Consider the following 13638-nt stretch of genomic DNA (forward strand, 5'->3'; position numbering starts at 1 on the left):
TTGCTTCTATTTTCTTAATGATATATACAACAAGGTCTGAGCTGAGAGAGTGTCGTTGGATTGGAGAGAGGGTTAAGATGTGAAATAATTTTAGGAACTAGGAAAGCAAATCTACTCAAAAAAATATAATAGGATTGCAAGGATTTGCAGAGAGTCCACTTGAGATTTGTGGTGATAAATATAATGTGACACTAAGTTAGCACAGCTGTATTTCTCCTCTAGCAACATCCATCTGGGTACAGGCAGGGAGTAGGTGGAGATATTCTTTTGTGACATCAGAAGCAGTTGGCTGCCATCACTTGACTCCTGATTCAAGTTACAAAGTGGAAGCGAGTTGTCTTGGGAAATTTGCTATCTCCATCCTGCTTCCTAAAATTAATACACGCCAGGCTGACCTAACCCCTACCATCAGCCCACTGGAACATTATAAAAGAAGAGCTAGTAAAACCAAATGGAATTCTGATTGGTGGAAAGTTAAGGGTGAGGAAAGGAGATTTGAACAGTACCTTATTGAGGCACAATTTACATGAAGTAAAAATGTATAAACCTTATGCATACTGCCTGATAATTTTGCATATTTTATATACCCATATGTGATCACTACTAGATCAAGACATAATAGTATTCCCATCACCCCACAAAATTCCCCTCTTGCCAACACTCATATTCCCAGGATGAGAGGCTCCAAGGCTAACTCTCTGATTTCCACCCTCAACCCAGAGAAGCCAAGGTCAGAAAGGGATAGGGCCTGACACAAGAATTTCATTCATTCATTCATTTGTTCATTCCTTCTTTTGTTCACATACAGATAAACAGATGATACATACACATGTAGCACCCGGACGTCTGTTGTCTCTCCTTTATGCCAGAGATTGCCTAGCTCCTCTTCCTGGGCACCGTCCAGAGCTGAAATCTACTACTCTTCCTGTTGCTGAATCCCAAATTAATCTCGGGGCAGCAGACAGGAAACCATCTGCAAGGACTGACTTCTAATGTCCCTTCCAGCTTGAACAGCTGATCATTCCAGAGCACCAGCCTCATCCATAGTCAGAGCTGTGTGACAGGTGTTCATCATTGTGGACTCAATTCCTTATGATTGATCTAAAAAGCCTTCAAGCTCTACACCGGTGACAATACTCCCTGTTGCTCATACATTTAAAACACAAGTATATGTCTTTTGTAAAACAGTTCACATCAACTACACAAATGTAGTTCAAAATATGTCCCAAAGATGGCAGTACAATTATACTTTGTGTTCCGCTGTGCCTTCAACTATTTTTAATTCTGCTAAATTATAAAACATGTTGAGGGGAAAACATCATGAGAGACTGGAAAAACATGAAATTTTTGTTTTCTGCTATTCCATTACTGCTACAGGAACATGTGTGAAAATAAATAACATCACACTGTGCAAAGTACTTTGAAATACGCAAAACACAATCACATACGTGATTTCACTTAACCCTCACAACAAACCTGTATGATTATTATTTTAATTTCACATCATGAGTTTCAAAGATTAATTATGCCTAATTCAAGGTCACTCAGCTACCAGAGCAGCAGAACCAGTTTTCTAAACACCAGGACTCTTACCTGCACACCCCTGCTTAGCAAAAAGCAAATATTTTGTACAATATACAAACTTGTATATTTGACCGGTCCATAATTTATTTTTTTAATGTTTACTTATTTATTTATTTTGAGAGAGAGAGAGGCAGAGAGGAAGGGAGAGAAAGAATCCCAAGCAGGCTTCACGCTCAGCACATGAGCCCAACACAGGGCTCGATCTCATGACCAAGATCATAACCCAAGCCAAAATCAAGTCAGTTGCATAACCAATTGAGCCACCCAAGTGTTCCCATAATTTACTTTAAATAGCAGGGGTTATTATGATCCAGCAGAAACTTAGGGTTAAAGCTGTAGAATTTGGAGATGAGGTCGTTTGATAAGGAGGGTGACCAGCTCCTCCTGATTTGCCTGGGACTTCACCAGTCTAAGCACTAAGTCTCACCTCTTGGGAGTGCCCTCACTCCCAAGCAAACCAGGACAGTTGGCGATGAGCACCCTGAATCATCTTGTGTGCCCGTTAACTGATGCGTGTCCAACAGTTTTCTGAAAGCTCTGCCAAGTGGTGCCCAGTACACTGCCTTGTACTTAAAAGTGGTCAATGAATCTTTAGGATGGTTTAATTCAGCACTGTGTTTGGTTGGGGGGAGAAATATTTTCTGCTGTTTCCTAGGTAGGACATGATCGTTGGAGTTACTCTTGTTGGCTCCAGTTCATCAGCTCAGCCCTTTTGGCATCATTTCCAACTCTGGTCCCATCTAATCTCAGCTTAGTCCAAATATTCTGTACTGAGGCAGCTTCTTGAGGGTGCAGCCAAGTAGAGGACTGGAAAGATATCATGAGTGGGAGAGACTTTCCTCCACTAGACTCTCTACTTAGACAACATAAAGCAAAACTGGATACTAAAGCACTTCCTCAGTGTTGAGTGAGTGATACCCAAATGGCCAATCTTTCCACACCCTTGAAACTACAGATATGTGAAGATTAACATGTCACTGAGAACAGAAAAACAAAGTCAGTCTCTCAGGACTGGAAGTTTTCTTGCTTCTCCCTAGTAAATGAAGTTACCAGGCAGGAAGCCATTCTGTCACTATAACCCCAAAGAAAGGAGGAAGAGAGTGAGAGAGCTCCCTAAGGAAGAAGGATGTGATGTCAAGGAAGTTGTAATAAGTGGCCATCTGGTGCCTGTCGGCCTCCAGATTAAGAAGAGGACAGAAGTAGAGAAAGCAAGATTCGAGATGTTTGCTGTGTGGCTTTGGATTTCTGGGTGGCTATTACAAGAGAAGACAGGCTGAGAAGAAACCTGCAGACCTCACAGAGATACCTCAAGACCCATGTGTCATACGATGCCAGAGGCCACAATTATGTCAGTGGCTTTTTTTGTTTTTAAGTTTATTTCTTTATTTTGAGAGAGAGAGCAGGACAGGGGCAGAAAGAGAGGGAAAGAGTCCCAAATAGGCTCTGTGCTGGCAGCGCAGAACCAACATGGGGATGGAACTCACGAACCATGAGATCATGACCTGAGTCCAAATCAAGAGTCAACACTTAACCGACCCAGGCGCCCACATGAGCGGCTCTTTAGCAACTCTAGGCAGCTGCTTTTCAGTAAAGCTGGAGGGGTTAGGGGTCTACCTGATCTTGCGGGACTGCCGAGTCTCTCACAGCTCCTGGTGTATGGAAACTAGCCAGGAGCTCCCCTGTGGCATGTATTGGAACACATAGGAGTTGGCTCTGCTCCCTGGTAAGCTTGCTGGGGTCATTCTACACTGACAGCCACGTCTCCAGGACCACAACCCTGTGAAAGGACCAAACAGGATTCACAGCCAGATCTTAGGAAGAATACACAGGATCACCAGCAGCTGAGGTGGGTCTGAGTCAACACAGTAGACTATTCCAAGAAATTAGACCACAGGTTCTCCAGCAACGTTAGCAGACCTCAGCCACAGGAGCCAGCAAGGGAGATCAGGGACAAGAACATCAGGGAACATTCCTTCCACAGAAGCACAAGGGTCCACTCACAGATCAGAGCCCCCTCCGCTCCCCCTGCCAATGACATGAGAACGCAGTAAGACCATGACCCCAGAAGCCATCTGTGTCAGAGACAGGGTGAAAGGGGGAGAACTGTGAAAGAATAAACATTTACTGAAAAGCAATCAGTTGAAATCAGAATATAATGATAAATGCTTAATTTAAGTTCCCCTGGCCCATACCACCCAGTAGAGTATGAGGAAGGGGGAAAAGTACTCATAAGAAAGATTGGATTAACTGTTGATGAATAACATTTTCTTTGCACTTTTGTGAATAGAATGAGTAAATATGCCATTCTCTTGCAGGCGTTAATACAGTGAAGCTTTTAGTGTATTGATAATTCAGCAAATAGCTCTTTTGATGAATTACTCAATCAACTAATTCCTAGTCCAGAAATCACAATGTGGCAAACTGGTACAGAGCAAATAATTTTTAGCAAAATTATCGTTTGATAAGTTGCTGTTCAGTGAATTGATCTGTTTCAGCCTACTGGTAAGGAAATGAAGAGTATCCCCACTCTCACGATTTTATTTTTACTCATATTGCCTTAGCAGCTCAAAGTTTGTGCTAGTTGTAAACGCTTTGAGACATTTATATTGCTTCCATATCAGCACCTGCAGCTTCACCATTTTGGCATAAACATGAAATCTAATGAAGCATGCGTGACTAGTCACAAAACTGGTGCGAGTGGCTCTCCAAATACAGTGCCTTTCCAGAATCCTTCCAGGCATAATCAGAATGCAAAAGAGGAAAGGAAGGAAACAGGGTGGGGGACAAGGAAGGGAAGGTGGCATGATACAAAAAAAACCCTGAAGCTAACTGCACTGCCTCTGTGAAAATCCATAGAAACAGCACCACGCTTTCTCTGCTGGAGCTTGCGTGCCTTGGGCTCACTTTGAGATAATCTTCCCCAGCTCAAACCACTGTGTAGCTCCACACCACACAGAATTCTTTCCCGTGGCTAAACTTCGTTGGTGGATGGTATCCAACAATTTTCCTAAGATCTATTTTGCATAAGTTGAGACTTATGTGTCCCTGGGAGCATCTGTAGTAAGACATCCTTACAATCAAAAGCATCCCAATGTCATATTCCACAGTGTGGAAGGAAAGCTCTGGGTCTCGATTCTAGCTCTCTTTGCTCAGCTCAACACAAGCACTGGTGAAGCTGGTGGTCTTCGTGGTCTCCCTCCACCTCCTGCCTTTTTCATGGCTCTCTGATTGCAACAACTGCATGACATCTTCCATCAGCTAGCTCAGCCTCCACTGATATCCCCATTTTTTGGACACCTATAAGCACTGCTTGCCTGTGTCACTCATTTGGGCTCTCAAACTCCATACAACTCATATCTTCCTTATTTCATGCATGTGTCATTCTAAACATCATAAACCTCTTGAATGGAGATGTTGTGTCTCGGATAGTCAGAACCTCATTGCGTGATGAGGACATCCGCACACGCTCTAATAAGGGCTTATGGAATTGAATGGAACTTTCAACTGCAACTTAAACACTCTGCTCTGATTTAGAAATAATTTTGCTTGCTCATATGCTCAAAATAGACACCATACCAAGTCATTTAGTAGAAAGAATGCTTTCAGAAAGATTTTTATAATGATGGGGAAAGATAGCATTCAAAAATGGAACTGAATTAGTTCTTTGAAAAACAACTTCGGAACATGATATTCTTCTTACAAATTTGTTGAACAAAGCATACAGATCTAGTATAGATATTTCGGGGTCAGGGAGAAACAAATGCAGGATCCAAATGAGATAATAGAGACAGAGATTGAGTAATTCACTTAAGAGGGAAAAACCTCACAAAATGAAAGACAAGAAAACAGAGAAAATAATTATCTTCGTGTCTTAATAGGTCATAATGGGAGTATGAGGATATTTTTAGGGTGAATATGATCTTGGTGCAGAATGGGAAATCATGGTCAGAAAACAAAATAATTTTTGACAGAGGGCTCATACACAGATCTTTCTTTAAGCATTAAGTCTATTAAAGTCTCCCTAAATAAACTTAAAATCAATTTGTCAATGTAGTTGATGCATATCTCAAGAATAGATCTATTACTATAAATACAGAGAACTAATTGATGGCTGCCAGAGGGGAGGGGGCGGGGGACGGGTGAACTGGGAGAAGGGGAGAGGTAGTAGGTACAGGCCTCCAGTAACGGGATGGGTAAGTCATGGGAATAAAAGAGCATAAGGAATACAATCAATGATATTGTAATAGGAAGCTAAGGGGACAAGTAGTGTCTATTCTTGTGGTGAAGGTACCATAATGCACAGACTCGTCAAACCACTACACCATACACCTGAAACTAATGTAATGTTTTGTGTCAACTATACTCAAATAAAAAAATATGTATACCTATTTGCTTCTGGGCATTAAGATGCATTCTTTACATTCTATTACACTTGGTTAATATTTGGGGTATTAAATTTTCATTTGGGAACATCACTCAGAAGTATGGAGAAATTGCAGTTAAAAAGCAAATGAAATAAAGACAAAAAAAAAAAAGAAAGGTTAAAGATTTTGTAAGCAAAATAGAACTAGAGAACCACTTTGAATAATTTTGTTGTATATGGAAGTCAAAATGACACCATTTATATTTAGAAATATAGCAGTAAATGGCAGAAGAAACAGCTAAAGGAGGTGGAAATAGTGCCTCCGCGGAGAGGACAACAGAGATGGAAGAGGATAGGACAAGGACTATTTGTTTCACTACAAGCTTGGTACTCTCCATTGATTTTTAAACCCACTCATGTATTACATTGGGGGAAAAATTAAAATGAAGTTGTAACTCAAGTGTGTGTGAGATGCTGTGGAGCTGACTGGAGGTGCTACAGACCTGGGTGGAAATTCTTGGCTGGGGACCTTCACTCTGGGCAACTAGGTGGAGAAGTAACCAGGGTGGCTTGGGGTCTGTGCCTCATGTTAAGCAGAGGGCTTTTCTCTGAGGCTGTTTTCCTGGAGTAAGTTCACAGTGTGTAAAAGGGATCAACAAAAAGTCCAGTGGAAGTGTATTTTTAAAGATATGGAGATTATCACCAGAATTAAAGAAGTTTCTTCAAGAGGAAGGAGTGATGGTGAGGAAGATAGAAGCCAACTGTCACTTTCGTAGAATGACAAATCCATTTTAACCATGCACATATACTAGTGGGAACATTTAAAAGAGTAAAAGCCTTTTTGCTGCAATCTATGATGGATCATCTCCAAAATGTAAATAACCACTTCCCACAGGGATTGTGCCGTTTTCATACATGTCTCTCTCACATTACTGAGTGCAGTGCTTTTCGCACACCAAAGTAGTCAGTGGGAATTGAGTGAATGAATGAACCTTGATCCATGTGTCTGCTGCATATTCTCCCTGTGCCCTCCTAGATCACTCTCCAACTTTATCCACTCTGTTGACTTCCAGTTAACTCAGACAGTGGGAGGCCCTTCTAGGAGATCTGGTGATGGGAGAGAAAGAGGGACAGGTATTTGCTCCATCAGCTCTTTCCCTCTCTTTTTCTCTCTGCCAGGTCCCAGGATGGCAGTGGCCATGTTCCCCCCACCCAAGTCCACAGTTCTTGCTAGGCAGCCTTTTTTCTACAACTTCAGCTCTGGCCAGATTCCAGCAACCCCTCCCTCTCCTTGTCCCTTCAGACCCAGGGGAGGTGCCAGATTCCTGCTGTTTTTAGCCCCTGTATGTTCACCACCTTCCTCGCACCTTGGCAAATACTTCTGTCTTTATATTTCTTCCATTTCTCTTTTGATTCTTCTGCTTGATTTCTCTCCTATTTCCAGCTCAACCTTGACAGATGCAACATGTACCCAAAGTACTGGTCAATCCAATTCAGTGAATCTTTAGAGTACAAGGCATTGTACAAAAGTAATGCAGGAGATACAAAGATTCGTTCTTGCCCTTTAGGGAGGGGTATACAAGGAGACATAAAAATAATCATACATTCAACATACGGATCAATTTGATTCCTCGCAGATGTAAAATATTAAAAGAGAATGATGGGCAAACTCGGAGAAGGCACACAACTTCCAAATTTTCTCTTTTCCCACTTGGTTGCTAAAGAAGCTGGGTATATATCACGGGAGAGTGGGTATATATCTATATACTGGGTGGGTCTATACATCTGCCTTATCCTTTGCCATAATTAAGTTAGGACAAGTACCTTAATAAACAGTTCCTGGATCTGGGACTCATTCCAGCACCTATCTGAAATGCACTGAAGACCTTAGGAGGTTGATGTGGAGCAACAAGATGTAAAGCCCAAACTCCTTTATTATTTGTGAATGCATAATTTTTTGTTAAAAAGCAGAGAGTTTATAAAGTCAGAGGCTTCCGAGGGTACAGGGAAAGAAATACATTTTCCTGATCCTATTACCTTTTGCCTACCCTCCTCAGCTTTGTCTCCTGAGCCATAACGTTGGTTTGTTGGGAGAAGAATTGAATATAGACCAAGATTTTTAAAATTATATGACAGGGAGTCTTACTAGTTAAGGGCAGACTACTTGGATTCAATCTTGATCTTGCTACTCCCTTAGATAAGCTATTGAACATCTCTGCGCTTCCGTTAACTTATCTGTAAAATGAGGATAGGAATAGTACTTATCTCATAGGATCATAATGGAAATGAAATGAGTCAACATGAAAAGCATTCACTGTTGTTCTTGTATTCTGGGGAGCTTATGAAGTCATTATGAAATCCTTTGTCTGAGTTAGACTTGGCCTGGCACATGGACTGTTTTTCTTCATGTGAAGAATTCCACGTGGCCAGTAAAACTCTTGAAATGTTGACAGTTCAATGTCTCTGTCTTAATTTTTATCTCCTAAGATGAGCCCAGATTTGATATAACACTCTGAAACATAGTAAAATTTAATAAAACTTAAGAAGTCTTCAAACTCTAAGGTACAGAGGGCTCAAAGGAGGGACGGAACTGATTGGGAGCAGGTCAGGAGACACTTTATGAAGGTGGGAATTTGAGATGGAAAGTGAAAAAATCAGTAGGACTTGCAGGAAGGACGAAAGAAACGGTACACAGCTATCCTCTTAGGAAACCATTTTTAGTCACCAGATTGTGCTTGTCTTTTGTTTATTCCAGGGTACTCTTTTTAAAAGCACTCAATCTTCCCAAGGACAGCACTAATAGGCTCTGATATTGTCTATTCTGGTAGAAAAAAAAAAAAGAGAGAGAGAGAGAGAGAGAGAAAGATAGCCAAACAAAGGTTATGTAACCATGTTACAAATGCTTTGTGTTTCACTTTTCCAGAATTTCATTAAAGACTGAGTTTACAATACTTAGGTATTGATATGTGTGTGTGTGTGTGTGTGTGTGTGTGTGTGTGTGTGTGTGTATAATCCAGATGCTAGCCTTTCTCTCCCTGCTTCTAAGTCACTTCTGGTTTATTTGGGGGAAAGGAAGTCTTGTCTTGTACCTGTCCTGAGTCAGGACCATGCCACAGCTGGTTCTGTCTGCCTGTTAGTGTCCCCACAGGCCATCATTCACTCTCCTGCTAGTTGTTGCCAACACATGTGGCCTATCGCCCCTTTGAAAAGATGGTGCCCCCACACTGTAGGTGTCAGGAAAGATGAGACTACAGGACTGGATTTTCATTGCCCTGATTTTTTATTTCCCCCCCCCCCCCATCGCCAGCCTACAAGGTTGTTCTGGCAAATTACATTTATCCCAAAGATTTAGAGTTCTAGGAAGTTCACAGCAAAACAACTTATAACTGAATATTAGATGTCCTTGGTCTTGAATGTCTTGGCTTTTCCACTACTGGGAATTTTCTTCCTTCCCCTGTTTTACTGCCAAGTCTCTCCCTCCTGATCCCCTCTGGATCCTCTACCCTTTCAGATTCACCCCAGCATAAAAATCTTTGTTTATTCTTATGCAGATCAATTCATCTTTTTGTTTCATCACCCTCTTTGAATGCATGCCCTCCAGGTCTCTCCTTTCACACTCAAACAGCTCACCAAGGCATTTTCTTAAACAAAGACATTAAGAGGACTCAGGCACCGGGTGCTAAATTGTAAAAAGGTATGAGGTGATGGAGAGGAATCCTCACAGAGGAAAACTGTAATGGACTATGAATGGATCAGTCAGGATAGTTATCCCTCCACTGAGGTGCCAGCAAATCTACAGACAGTAGCAAAATGGAAGACCACCTTTGCTTAGTCAGATGAAAGGTTAGATGAGGGCATAAAGGTGGATTGTCTAGAAATAGAACAGAGAGGGAGATTACCATGGGGGTGTTTTATTGAGAGAATGCCCTCAGGGAAACATGTAGGGGAATGAGGAAACTTGGATGGGGCCAGGGAAAAAAGCCAGGCACTATGGGGTTCAGGCAAAATCTAGCCCTAACCTGTTCTCTCAGGGAACTCTGGAGCAAGAATAACACCACAGAGTTACCCTAATTTGAAATGGGAGTTCAGGCTTCCATTTGAAATGGAAGGCTAAGCACTTCCAGACACAGTGGCTCTTGTTGGCAGAGGGCAGTTCTCAGAAGGGTGCACCTGTGAGCAGGTACCAGCTAACGTGGAAAGCGGCTGGGGGAGGGGTGCACCATCCTGATAAGGGGGGAGGGGCATCTACTACATAGATTACATAGTAAGAGCATCAACCACAATGCCCAGTACCTCACAGAAGAACTTACTGTGCTAGAGCCCAGGTCTGGCCGTGACTCAAGTAGCCACTAGAGAGAACCAGACCCAGGGCACACACACTGAACTGCATTTTGCCCGTCACTTTCTTTGGCATTTTTTCCCTTCCCTAACTCAATTCAGAATTTCTACTCCCTCCGTATCTTCAGCATATTTCATGTTTTAATTTTGTAATGACTCACCAACCATAAACATTTACTATTCTCACCTTCTGAGCATTGCCTGGTTCCACAATAGATACTATTACAGTCGAGCCACCAAATTCTGGTAACATAACTAGATGCACGTATGAAGGTTACAGAGGATCAAGGTGTGCTGGGTTCTGATTGGTCGGATTGCTTATAGATTGATCTAAACCTTAGCTACAGAGGCGCAGATTCATGAAAATGGTATTGCTCTTGCAAAAGCAGTAGGTGCGGTATTCACTTAATATTTTATATAGCAGTGTTTCTAAGCAAATATTTGACAATGTCCCATTCATGTCATAACTGCAGAAGGAATAACCCAGAACACAATGTTTCCCTATAACAAAAGAGAATGGAAATAAAAGATGTGCACAATTATATAGTGTAGTATTAGAGCCAAGATTTGTCAGTTACCAAGAACAATCAAACTAATTAAATAAACGAGTTAATTTCAAGGATTCAGAAACCTCACAGACCCTAAGGACAGGCAATGACACAGAGAGCTGCAATATCAGAAGCTATTTCTTGGCGACAGTGCAGTCTCCTCCACCCTTGTTTCTCTCTGCCGTCAGGTCCACATGTAGGATCTCTCAGTCATTGTTCTTTCCCTTCCCTCCTCATCGTACACAAGGCTCTTGGCTCAACTCACATAGAATGCTAATGACTTGAAACGTCCCTCTAGGTCTCTGAGAACGAGACTCTGATTGGCCAAGGTCACTCTACACCAGCTGAACTCTGTACAGGATCAGAGGAACCCTGTCACCTACTGTTGGGAGCAAGAAAGCTTAAATTAGACAATTTAATTGGGTAGGGGTGTCTGGGTGGCTCAGCTGGTTAAGTGTCTGACTCTTGATTTCACCTGAGGTCATGATCTCACAGTTTGTGAGTTTAAGCCTCATATCGGGTTCTACACTGATGGCACGAAGCCTGCTTGGGATTCTCTCTCTCTCTCTCTCTCTCTCTCTCTCTGCCCCTCCCCTGCTCGGTCTCTCTCTCTCTCTCTCTCTCTCTCAAAAATAAATAAATAAAACTTAAAAAAATAAAATTTAACTGAGATTCATAGATACATTGATATTTATGGTAGAGTTTGCAGATACCACACACATTCACACCGGTAACTGGTTATTCCGTGTTCTCCAGCTGCTTTGCTTTCTTCTTGGGTCATATGTATTTCCTATGGCTTTTGACCTTCTTTGTTTTCAAATAAAAGTATTAAAAGCTATAAATATCTTAAGTGATTCCTTTAGCTGTATCCTACAAATATTGATTGACGTGTAGAGTTTTCATTACTACTTAGTTCTAAATTGTTTATTCACTTTTTCAATACAAAGACTGTTTTTCAAACACTACAGCTCCTAACTTATTTTTGAAACTATTGTTTTAATTAGCATGTATAACATTAACCCTTAGTAATGTATTGAATTTTCCCATATGGCCTATGTCATAAGAAAAAAGAGCAGAGACTCAAACTTTTGAAACATTGCTCTTGTCATTTACTGAAGATCTGCATACAGCAAAGAATGACAGTGACCATCAGTCAGGAACCAGAGACCATTGCCCTTCAGAATCCACCATATGAATTTTGAGGAGTTTCCTCTGTACACAGGGGTAAAATGCAAAGGTCTCCCACATATACCTTCCAGGAAGTGCTTTGAGACCTCCTGGGAAGAGAAGATGTATCCACAAGTAAAGAAAGATTTGAAAATGTAATTTCCAAATAATAGGAAGCACAGTAAACTGGATTGAAAAAACATTTGTAAAGAGACAAAGTATTTGTCCAGGGGAAAAAGTAGAAATGTCATTGAAGTTTATTTAAAGGGCTGCTGGTGGTTGTTCAATAAGTAAAACTTCAAAATATCTGCATGAGTTACATTTTTTTAAGTTTGTATTTAAATTCCAGTTAGTTGACATACCTTGTAATACTAGTTTCGGGGGTACTATTTCGTGATTCAACATACATGTTGATGTATGCGTCATACAACGTCCATATGGATGATGCGTCCATACAACATCCAGTGCGCGTCACAAGCGCACTCCTTAATGAATTACAATTTACCTTTCAGAATACACGACATAACGTGCTATTCGTGTCTCTTTGTAAATATCATGTGAGTTCTTAAAAAGAATGTGGATTCTCTGTAAGGTGCAAAGTTTTCACATCTCATAGTCTTGTGGCACTTGTTGGTATCAATTCTTAATTTGCTTAATCTTTCAGTTTCTAAGTGTGTGTTAAAATCTGCATTCGGTTGTTGATTTACCTTTTTTTCCCCTAAAGTCTGGCAGTCGTTGCTATATTTTAAGGCTGTTGTTAGATGCATGTATTTTTACTGGCCATATTTTATGACCCTATATTTTATTTTACAGGATATAATACCTTTTCCGTCATTTATACTTTTTGCCTGCTAAATTATTACCGTTGCTCCTTAAGCTTCTTATTGTATAATATTTTCCTGGTATAGGTCTCTTTTTCTCTTAAACATTGTATTGAGTTTTTGTCTTAAATATGGTTCTTACAGAGAAGATATTGTTCAATTTTTTTAAAGCCCAATCTAAATCTGTCCTTTAATGGACTCAACTGTTTGCATTTATTTTATATTAAGGCTTGTTTCTGTCTTATTTAATTCTACCATTTACCTTTCTTTTTTGTTTCTTTTTTCTCCTTTGTTGCTTCCATTAGGGAGTTTGAGTGATGTTTCTTCACCTAGTTATATATTATTATATACATTCTTTTGGTGGCTCTCCTTTAATACCCACACTTGAGTTTATTTATACTGCTGATTTTTAAAATTAATATCTGTAACTTAATCCTAATAAAAAAAGTAATTTAACACATCCTCATGTCCTTGTAGTACTTCCCAATGCCCCCCCCACTTATCATGTTGATAATGTCTACAATTTTAATTTTTGTTTATTATAGATATAATAGTTTTCATTTTCTTTAGTCCTGGCTTTTAAAAATGAAAAACCATAGACTTAAACAAGTTATTCTACTACCCATATTTCTCTTATCTCTTGCTGTAGAGTCTAGAACTTTTCCTCTCCACAAGTGTTTTCAGAGTCTGTGTGATAGGCCTTCTGAGGTATGCATGCATGAGGATATTTTTATTAAACTTTCAAATTTGATTGAAAATTTGGTTGGGTATAAATTTCTAGTTTTGAAATTTTTTTAGTACTTCAAATATATTACTT

Source organism: Panthera leo, chromosome A1 (genome assembly GCF_018350215.1).
Source record: "Panthera leo isolate Ple1 chromosome A1, P.leo_Ple1_pat1.1, whole genome shotgun sequence".
In the NCBI taxonomy this organism is placed as follows: Eukaryota; Metazoa; Chordata; class Mammalia; order Carnivora; family Felidae; genus Panthera; species Panthera leo.